The sequence below is a fragment of the Arachis hypogaea genome, chromosome 18 (genome assembly GCF_003086295.3).
Source record: "Arachis hypogaea cultivar Tifrunner chromosome 18, arahy.Tifrunner.gnm2.J5K5, whole genome shotgun sequence".
In the NCBI taxonomy this organism is placed as follows: Eukaryota; Viridiplantae; Streptophyta; class Magnoliopsida; order Fabales; family Fabaceae; genus Arachis; species Arachis hypogaea.
Window position 1 is genome coordinate 2,007,976 of NC_092053.1, and position 10,908 is coordinate 2,018,883.

A 10,908-nucleotide genomic window follows, 5' to 3' on the forward strand; every position below is an offset into this window, starting at 1 on the left:
TTCTGTTAAAGAAGAAGCATATTCTTAATCTCCAGGAATAACTACAGAGAGGGTTAATTTTACAAAATAAAGCACAAATAACTGAAAGAAAAAAAAAAGAAAAAAAGAAACGTGCTACAATTAGAACAACGTTCCCAAAATCGGTTTATGAAGTGGAACACTTGTGATTATGAAACCCACAAAAGATGAGATTCAGATTTAGTGGACACATAACAGAACCTCAACTACACTAACAACTTGCATATCATCAATCAATACTGTATTCAAAATGCAAAGTAAAAAAAAAAAAGAAGATTACCTTGAGTCCGATCACAAAGTCAGAACCTCGTTCTTCTCGTGAAGGAGGGGAAGAACGATAACAACTTCTGGTCAAATTACTTCTTCTCTCAAATTTTTCTTGCCAGCAAATACAACCCTATGGCTATGCCATTGATGGGGAGATGAAGAAGAAGTCAGAGAGTGGAAGAAGAACAGAGAAGTGAAGTGAAACGTTTGTGTTGGGAGAGAAAACTGTTTTAGCAACATCTAAACGGCGTCGTTTTTGGCTATGAAGGGCGCCAAACCAAAACGACGACGTTTTGGACCCCTCTCACGTGGCAATCCGAGGCCACGTCAGCGCTCCGGTAATGACTCATCACCTAAAATATGGCCAAGGACTAGGTTGAGTGCTTGGAGCTCTATCTGAAAAACTACAATGGGGAAATCGGGATCTTAGGGATTACTATGGGTATTTACGTGAATCTCTATGGGTATTTACTCATCAAAAACAAGCTAAATATTCCGGCTAAAAAATTTGGATATGAAAGTAGAATGAGTGTTAGATAATTTTTGGTATTTTTTAAAACTATGGGAGGTACTCCGCTTTGTGTTTAAAAAATTTTAAAAGTTTGGAGTACACAAATCGGAACTAACGATTTGTGTACTCCAAATTTTTTTAATTTTTTCAACACAAATCGTTGGGTCTGAGTACAGAAATCGGACGGTCCGATTTGTACTCCATACATTAAATCATCCCACATTTTAGAAAAATACCACGGTATATCACAATTTAAAAAAACACCATTGTTAATCCAATATTAAAAATAAAAAAGTGAAATATTGCATACAAATTGGGGCTTTCAAAAAATAAACATTACAAACCTTAGGCTAAGTAAAAAAAAAGGTATGACTTACCTGAGTAGATGATATCATATGAACTTCATTTACAAACCTGTTAGGTTGTTGAGTATAAATGCTATCATCCCTCTGTAACTTGTGATCAAGTTTTTCCTGCATAATGAAATTCAATCCACTTCTCATTCTACCGCAACCTTTCTCTCTATTCTTCTTCTTCCTTTGAAATCTGCCTCTTATCTTGGTACGAGTTGATCTTTTTCATTTTCTTTCTTCATACTTGACATTCATTTTCATTTTCTGACTTCAGTTTTCGTTCTTCACTCAGTCTGATACCTCTGAATCATGTCACACCTCGAAACAACTTCAATCTCTGAATTCTCCTCGGTGAGCTTGTCAACAATGTGCACACCGCCACCGCTACCACCACCACCTCCAATGGTTCGAGGAGGAATAAGCATTCAGGCGCAAGTTCGAGGACGGTCCGATTTGTGTACTCCATATTTTTTTAATTTTTTAGACACAAATCGGTCCGATTTTTGTACCTAAAAATCCGATTTTTCATTCTCTTCAATGAGAAGAAATTATTTTTCTCCCTCTCTTAAAGAGTACATTGTAAATATTTGTTGAGTTATTATACCTTATATATTATGTACTCTTTATGTACTCTAATTAAAAAAATAATTACAATGGTAACCCTATTATTCACAAAGAAATAATCTAAGTAACAAGAACTAAGTCCAGAAAAAGATCCAAAAAGCCACGGCCGCCATTGATGGAATCATCATCAATAGCTGATAACTTTCAGCAGGTGAATGAAGCCGAAGCCGCCGCAGCCAAAAGCTTTGCTGAAACGACCATAACAGATGTGGTGATGGACGATCCTGAGGAGCCGGAAGTCGAATCCCATGAGATTATCTGTTGGATGCCGAAATATCATAGAGGAAGCCAAAAGGTTTAATACAAAATGTAAGCACCTACATCCTGCTGTATGATAATTAAATGGTATGTTTTAATTTCTATTACCGTAATAATAATTTTTTGAATGTTTAATTGTTCTTGTCAATGACAGGATCTTCTTCAAGTAAGAAGCAGGATGATGATGATAAGGATAATAAGGGCAATAAGGGAAAAGACAAATAGATTCTATTCCACTTCAATTGTTAAGGCTTCTATGTGATGAAGATTTCTAAAATCTTCTCTGAAAGGAAAATATATTCTTGTATCTATTATATACTATATGATCTAAGTGAACACGATATACACTATATAGTAATTGTAGTAAATGAATGAATGAATAATACATCATGCATGGATGCATCTTGGAATTTAAAACTCAACTTTTGGAATAATATTGTCTTTGTTATTCTCTTAGCTAGTATTTGATTGCATAGTTTATATTATTAGAGCTAAATATATATATATATATATATTGGAACTTGCATAGACTAATTATTAATTAGATATTTTATCTTTCTTTCTCTATGTTGATTATAAATTACTTAAGATATATATAACATTATTTTTTGTATCCAATTTATCAAGTTATATCTTCTTCTTTTGAAAAAGAAAATAAAATCATATCTTTTGTTATTAATTATATCTTATATCTTTTTATATATCTTTTTTGAGTTTAATCTATTATATATCTCATATCTAAGCTATAAATATAATAGTAAAAAGAATCTAATTGTATTCAATTATATATTGTTTTATTATAATCATCTAGAGGTGTATATATTTGATTGGAAGATCTTATAATTATTTTTTCATATCAAAATTAAACTTCTGAAAAAAAAGGGTATAGAAGGGTCAAAAGAATACTATAAAAGCTGAATATCTAAAAAGTCTAAAAACTAAAAAGACATTCACTCTGATCTCTGTGTTGAATCATAGCTCACTAAGCACGAGGACTCATATTGAGAGCAACTCCAATGGGCTAAAAGCTGAATATCCAACTTTCTTCCTTAGAGCAATTCTAATGGGCTAAAAATTGAGACCCTATTTCCGATAGGTATAGGAACTCATCGATAGAGAAATGAGAGAAAGAGTTTTTGCACAAGCTTTGAGAAAAATGAGTCCCTCTGAACAAGGACTCATATTGTCCAATAAAAATAAATAATTAATTAGATTAAATAATTAAATTATAATTAATTTATTATTAATTACATTAATTTTAAGTATTTTAATTAATTAATTAAGTGGGATCACAACAGGAACTAAAGTTAGTTCTTCCTAATGTTTTTAATGTTTGTTTGTTTCTTTGTAATCGTGGCCGTAGCTTGATCCGATTTCCTTTTTTTTTTCTTCCGAAAGTTATTGTCTTTTGAACAATCCACATCAGGGACGGATCTAAGTGCAGTGGTGTGGGGGCAAGCGCCCCCACTACAATTTGAAATTTTTTTAAGTAATATATGATAATAATATTTATTTATCCCCATTAGATTATTAAATTTGACCCCACAATAATTTTTTATTCAACTTTTGGTACTTAATCATCAATTTAAAAATTTTATATTAGATATTCGTTAGAATGATCAATTCTCAGATTTAAACGAAATTAGTATTCTTTTACCATTATGCCCCTAACGTTCTTATAAATACTTTCCCTCTCTTTCGTTGTTTCGTTTCTGCGATCTTTCAAATTTCCCTTGCATTCGTTCGTGCTGCATTCTTGCGTTTTCGAAGGCTTTTGCTTCCAACCCTTATTTCCGGATAAAGGTTAGTTCTTTAATATGCCCTTGTAGATAAATTTGATTTGCAGACTTTAGTTTCGCATCCTCCTCCCTTTAGAGACCGTGTTGGTGATTTTTCTTTTCCCCTTGTAGATTTTGTTGCCCCCTTTTTTATAAAAAGAAATGGCTTCTGTAGATGCTCTCTCTCACTGGGTTGATGTCATGGTCTTAGGGGAGGAGCCCTCAGTCGATTCTGAGTTCATTACCAACCTTCGCACTCATCACAGAATTTGTACTTCTGAGGATGACGAACCAAAATATGAATTGGTAGTCCCGGGTCCTGAAGACCGGGTTTGTTTTGGAAGAGTCAATAAGGCGGCCCCTCATTTTTTCTTTATGTATGAGTGCATGATCACCCGTTTGGGTGTTTTTCTTCCTTTTTCAAATTTTGAGATATCTGTTTTGCGTCACTGTCGAGTCGCTCCCACCCAGCTTCACCCCAACTCTTGGGGTTTTTTAAAAATTTATCAATTCATCAGCCAGGCTTTAGAGTTCCCGACTTCTTTAAAGATTTTTTTCCATCTTTTTCATATGACAAAACCCTTCAGTGGGCTAAACAATAAACAACAGTGGGTGTCGTTCCGAGCCATACAAGGTCGGAGAATCTTCACCCTTTTTGACGAATCCTTTCACGACTTTAAGAACTACTTTTTCAAAGTGCAAGCTGTAGAGGTCACCGCCCCTTTTTCCTGGATGATAATTCTTCTCCCCGATTTCCTTTATATTGGCTGGAGGCCTCCCCCTGCGAGAAATATGGTCTGGATGACCTAAATGAGGTAGAAGCAGCCATTGTGGGGTTCCTCCGAGAAGTGTTGGGGAAGGCCCCATACTTGGACACAAAAAAGTTTCTCCAGGGGTCTCCGACCTTTGTCCAGGCACAGCTAGGTAGCTTTTATTTGTTTGCTGGATTTCCGACTTGTCTAATCTATCATTTGTTGCTTTTTTCAGAGATGGTAAAGGCAAACGCTCAGGAATCTTACCAAAGGGTCCAGGAGGCTAAAGCAAGGTCTCGCGCCAGGACTGGTGGCGCCAGGGCAGTTATCTCTCCTCCTCCTCCTCCTCGGAATGTTGGGACTCCCTTTCAGCCAATTGTAATTTCTTCTTCAACTTTCTCTCAGCCACCCCCCTGCTCGACCTTCTTCTGAACCAGATAATAAGAAGCGCAAGACCTTAGAGTCTGGCTCTTCTGGTGAGGCGAAGGCGGATGCTCTTGCATTCGTCCGAAAGAACATCTATCCCAACGTTCGCATAAACATGGATGATGTTTCTGTTCGGCGCCACCTTACCACTCTGGTTGAGGAGAGCCTGAAGGCGGCGGGGGTTTGTGGCAAACTCTTGGATATTTTCGAGAAGGCCCCTCTCAGCTCTTTAGGGATGACCTCGAGGGTCGAAGAGCTGGAAGGAAGGCTTCTCATATATCAGGAGCATGAGGGGAAGTTGAAGGAGGAAGTCGCCAAGCTGAGGGAGGAGAGAGATAATCTCCGGGAGAGTGGGAGGAAGTTGCAAGCCCAATGCAACATGGAGGTGGATTTGAGGAAGGCAGCGCAAGCCAGCTACAACAGTTTATTTGATGATCTTGTGTCTGTAAAGAATGACTTGCTGAATGCCCGGAAGGCCTATACCGAGTTAGAGGACTCTATTGCAGATGGTGCTGATGAGGCTTGGAGGGTTTTTAAGGAGCAGGTCGGAGTCATTGCTCCTGACTTGGACCTTTCTCCTTTGGACCCTGATAAGATTGTTATTGATGGTGCCATCGTGGATCCTCCTGTCCCCGTGGTGGAGTCCGAGTCCGATTTGAAAACTCGGGGGGCAGAGGATCATAGAGTCCCCTCCTTGCTCTAAGGACGCTCCGGGTTCTTCTACTGCTCCTCCGACTTCCTCTCCAGCCCTTGCTCCTGGCGTTCCTTCCGACTCTGCTAGTGGTGCTCCTTCTACTCCTCTTGCTAAGAAGTGATTTTGGCTATTGGGGCCCGGCCTGTGGGCCCCTCTTTTTAAACTCTTTTATATTTATTTGTTGATGTTTGCAACAATTTTTTGGCCTTTTAGGGCCGTAAACAAAACAAATTTTCGATACCCTTTTTAATAAGGGTTTAATTTAGCGTTTAAATAAATGCCCTTTTTTGGATAAGGGTTTTGAGTTACCTTATGCGCGCATGCTTTTCTATTCGTGTTCTTTTTGACTTTTTGATCTTTTCTGGAAAAACCTTTTCTTTGGGGCTTGCCTGCTTTTCTGAATCTTTTTTGATCTTCAAGGCAGCCTTATAACTTTTTCTTAGTTTTTCCTATCTCTTTTTGTTATTCCTAGTACTCAATTTTGTTTCATTGAGTTTTTCGTGACTTAGACTACTTTTGCGATTCATTTTAATTTTACTCGGCTTCGCTTTCCGACTTATGAGTCGGACTGCTCCCGAGTTTATCATGATCGACTTCTATAGCCTCTTTACGCCGACTTGTACCTCGTCGTTTTATCCTGACGACCATCTAGGTCGGTTCATGGGATTTTCACGTTTTGTCGAGCTTAAATCGGCGCGTTTCGTAGAAAGAGAATAAAAAGGGAATTTAAAAGAGATATTTAAAATGAAAGAGGTCTTTATTAATTGAGGAGGTACCTTCTTGCTACTAAGGGCTTTTGATAATTTATTTTCCCTTAGCCTCTACTATGATGCCTCGTTAAAAACCCTTTTCAGAAAAAACCCTTTGATTTTGGGAAAAAATCATGAAATTGGGAAAAGAGTACATCAGGGAGTAGGGTCGCTTTTAGCTGTAGTACCTTTTCATATTACAAGCATGCCATGATCTTGGTAACTCGTTGCCGTCGAAGTCGGTTACCCTATAATAGCCTTTTCCTAAGACCTCGTTGATCTTGTATGGTCCTTTCCATTTAGCAGCGAGCTTTCCTTCCCCCGATTTGTTGACTCCAATATCGTTTCTGATTAGGACCAAGTCATCTGGGGTGAAATTCCTTCGAATGACTTTTTTGTTGTATCTCGCGGTCATCCTTTGCTTCAACGCTGCTTCTCTTATCTGGGCTTCTTCTCGGATTTCGGGGAGCAAGTCGAGCTCCTCTTTGTGCCCCTGTATATTCCCGATCTCGTCGTGGAAAATCACTCTTGGGCTTTGCTCATTGACCTCTATTGGGATCATGGCTTCTACGCCATAAACTAGTCGGAAGGGTGTTTCTCCAGTGGCGGATTGGGGGGTTGTTCTGTAAGCCCATAGTACTTGTGGGAGCTCTTCAGCCCAAGCTCCTTTCGCATCTTGTAATCTTTTCTTCAGCCCTGCCAGTATGACTTTGTTGGCTGCTTCGGCTTGCCCATTGGCTTGTGGGTGTTCCACTGAGGTGAACTGGTGTTTGATGTTCATACTGGCTACTAGGCTTCTAAAAGTGGAGTCGGTGAACTGGGTTCCGTTATCTGTGGTAATGGAATAAGGTATCCCATACCTTGTGATTATATTTTTGTAGAGGGACCTCCGACTTCTTTGTGCAGTGATGGTGGCCAGTGGTTCTGCTTCTATCCACTTTGTGAAATAATCTATTCCCACTATTAGGTACTTAACTTGTCCTGGCGCCTGGGGAAAAGGACCTAACAAATCCATTCCCCATTTTGCAAAGGGCCATGGAGAGGTGATACTAATGAGCTCCTCTGGGGGGCCACGTGGAAATTTGCATGCATTTGACATGGTTGGCACTTTTTCACAAAGTCTGTGGCATCTTTCTGAAAGGTTGGCCAGTAGAATCCAGCTCGGATCACCTTTCTGGCTAATGACCTTGCTCCGAGATGGTTCCCGCAGATTCCACTATGTACCTCCTCTAATACCTCGGTGGTTCTTGAGGTCGGTACACACTTTAACAATGGTGTTGATAACCCCCTTCTATAGAGAATATTTTTCACCAAGGTATAGTGTTGGGCTTCCCTTCGAATTTTCTTTGCCTCTTTTTCCTCTTTGGGGAGGATGTCGAATTTCAGAAATTCGACTAAGGGGTTCATCCATCCGAGGTTCAATCCGACCACTTCGAAGACTTCTTGTTTGTCTTCTATTTTTACCACTGAGGGTTCCTGGAGAGTTTCTTGGATCAGGCTTCTGTTATTTCCTCCTGGCTTGGTACTTGCTAACTTGGATAGGGCGTCTGCTCTGCTATTTAGGTCCCGAGTTATGTGCGTGACCTTGGTTTCTGCAAAGCGCCCAAGGTGTTCCAGAGTTTTTTCCAAGTATCTCTTCATATTTGGGTCTTTTGCCTGATACTCTCCACTTATTTGGGAAGTCACCACTTGAGAGTCACTGTATATCATCACCTTCGTAGCACCGACTTCTTCTGCCAGCTTCAATCCTGCAATCAAGGCTTCATATTCTGCCTGATTATTTGAAGCTGGGAATTCAAACTTGAGGGAAACCTCTATCTGGGTTCCCCTTTCATCTACCAATATTATGCCTGCGCCGCTTCCTGTTTTGTTGGAGGATCCATCTACATAGAGTTCCCATGTAGTTGGTTTATCCTCTTGATCTCCTGCATATTCTGCAATGAAGTCGGCGAGGCACTGGGCTTTAATCGCCGTCCGAGTTTCGTACTTTAAGTCGAACTCGGAGAGCTCTATTGCCCATTGAACCATTCTTCCTGCAACATCCGTCTTTTGGAGGATTTGCTTCATGGGTTGGTTCGTGCGGACTCTTATTGTGTGAGCTTGAAAGTAAGGCCGTAGCCTTCGTGAGGCTACTACTAAGGAGTAGGCAAACTTCTCTAGTTTATGGTACCTTAGCTCAGGGCCTTGCAGAACTTTACTGACGAAGTATACTGGGTGCTGACCGGCCTTGTCTTCTCTTATCAGGGCGGATGAGATGGCCTTGTCTGCTACGGATAAGTATAGTACAAGGTCTTCTCCAGCCATAGGTCGGGTCAAAATAGGAGGTTGGCTCAAGAACTTTTTGAACTCCTGGAACGCCTCCTCGCATTCGGGAGTCCATTCGAACTGGTGTCCCTTTCTCAATAGGGAGAACAGTGGAAGGGATCTTAGTGCTGATCCTGCCAAAAACCTGGAGAAAGCTGCTAGCCGGCCATTCAGCTGTTGGACCTCTCTCAAACAAGTCGGGCTTTTCATTTCCAGGATAGCTTTACACTTGTCGGGATTGGCTTCGATCCCTCTTTGTGTTAGCATGAATCCTAGAAATTTTCCTGCCTCCACCGCGAAGGCGCACTTTGCAGGATTTAGTCTCATCCCGTGCAACCTTATGGTGTCAAAGACTCGTGAAAGGTCAGACAAGAGGTCGACTTCTTTCTTGGTCTTTACCAGCATATCGTCGACGTACACTTCCATTAAGCTCCCTAGGTGAGGGGCAAACACCTTATTCATCAGCCTCTGATATGTGGCCCCTGCATTTTTCAATCCAAATGGCATGACCACGTAGCAAAAGTTAGCTCTGGGCGTGATGAATGATGTTTTTTCCTGGTCTGGTTCATACATCGGGATTTGGTTATACCCCGAGTAGGCGTCCATGAACGACAAGTATTGATACCCCGAGCTAGAGTCTACTAGGGCGTCAATGCTTGGTAGTGGATAAGGGTCCTTGGGACATGCCTTATTTAAGTCGGTATAGTCGACGCACATTCTCCATTTACCATTTTGTTTTTTGACTAGCACTACATTGGCTAGCCATGTTGGATATTTGACTTCTCTGATGAAACCGGCTTCTAGGAGCGCTTGTACTTGCTCCTCTACTATTAGAGCTCGCTCTGAGCCGAGCTTGCGTCTTCTTTGTTGTACAGGTTGAGATCCCGAGTAGACCGAGAGCTTGTGGGACATGAGCTCGGGATCTATCCCAGGCATGTCGGAGGCCTTCCAGGCGAAGAGATCGGAATTATCTCTGAGGAGCTTAGTCAACTCTTGTCTTAGGGTTTCCCCCAGGTTGGTTCCTATGTGAGTGTTTTTTCCTTCCTCTTCTCCGACCTGAATCTCCTCGGTTTTTCCTCCGGGTCGTGGTCGCAGTTCTTCTTTAACCCTTGCTCCACCGAGCTCTATTGTGTGAACTTCTTTGCCTTTTCCTCTCAGGTTTAGGCTTTCATTGTAGCATTTCCTTGCCAACTTCTGATCTCCCCTCACCGTCGCTATTCCCGCTGAGGTTGGGAATTTCATGCAGAGGTGGGGTGTCGATACCACCGCTCCGAGTCGATTAAGGGTAGCTCTGCCGATTAAAGCATTATAAGCCGACCCCACGTCGATGACTATGAATTCTATACTCAGAGTCTTTGATTTTTCCCCCTTTCCAAAGGTGGTGTGGAGGGGCAAAAATCCTAGTGGCTTTATTGGCGTGTCGCCTAATCCGTACAAGGTGTCGGGGTAGGCTCTTAACTCTTTCTCATCTAACCCTAGTTTGTCGAAAGCGGGCTTAAAGAGTATGTCCGCTGAGCTTCCTTGGTCTACTAGTGTTCTGTGGAGATGGGCATTTGCCAGGATCATGGTAATTACCATTGGGTCGTCGTGCCCAGGGATTATTCCTCGCCCATCTTCCTTTGTGAATGAAATGGTTGGAAGGTCGGATGACCCCTCTCCGACCTGGTAAACTCTCTTGAGATGTCTTTTGCGAGAAGATTTTGTGAGTCCCCCTCCCGCAAACCCTCCTGAGATCATATGGATATGTCTCTCCGGAGTTTGTGGTAGTGGATCTCTTCTCTCCACATCATCTCGCTTTCTTTTTCCATGACTGTCCGACCTTTCTATGAGATATCTGTCAAGCCGACCTTCTCTGGCCAGCTTTTCTATCACATTTTTAAGGTCGTAACAGTCGTTTGTGGAGTGCCCATATATCTTATGGTACTCACAGTAATCACCATGGCTCCCCCTCTTTTATTTTTAATGGGCCTGGGAGGGGGCAGCCTTTCGGTATTGCAAATTTCTCTGTATACATCCACTACAGGAACTTTCAGTGGAGTATAAGAGTGATATTTTCTTGGCCTATCGAGGCCGAGTTCTTCCTTCTTCTTAGCTTCCCTCTCCCTCTCTTTCGTTGAGGGAGGGTGACCAGGTCGCCAACTCGGGTCTCTTAGCCTAGCATTTTCTTCCATGTT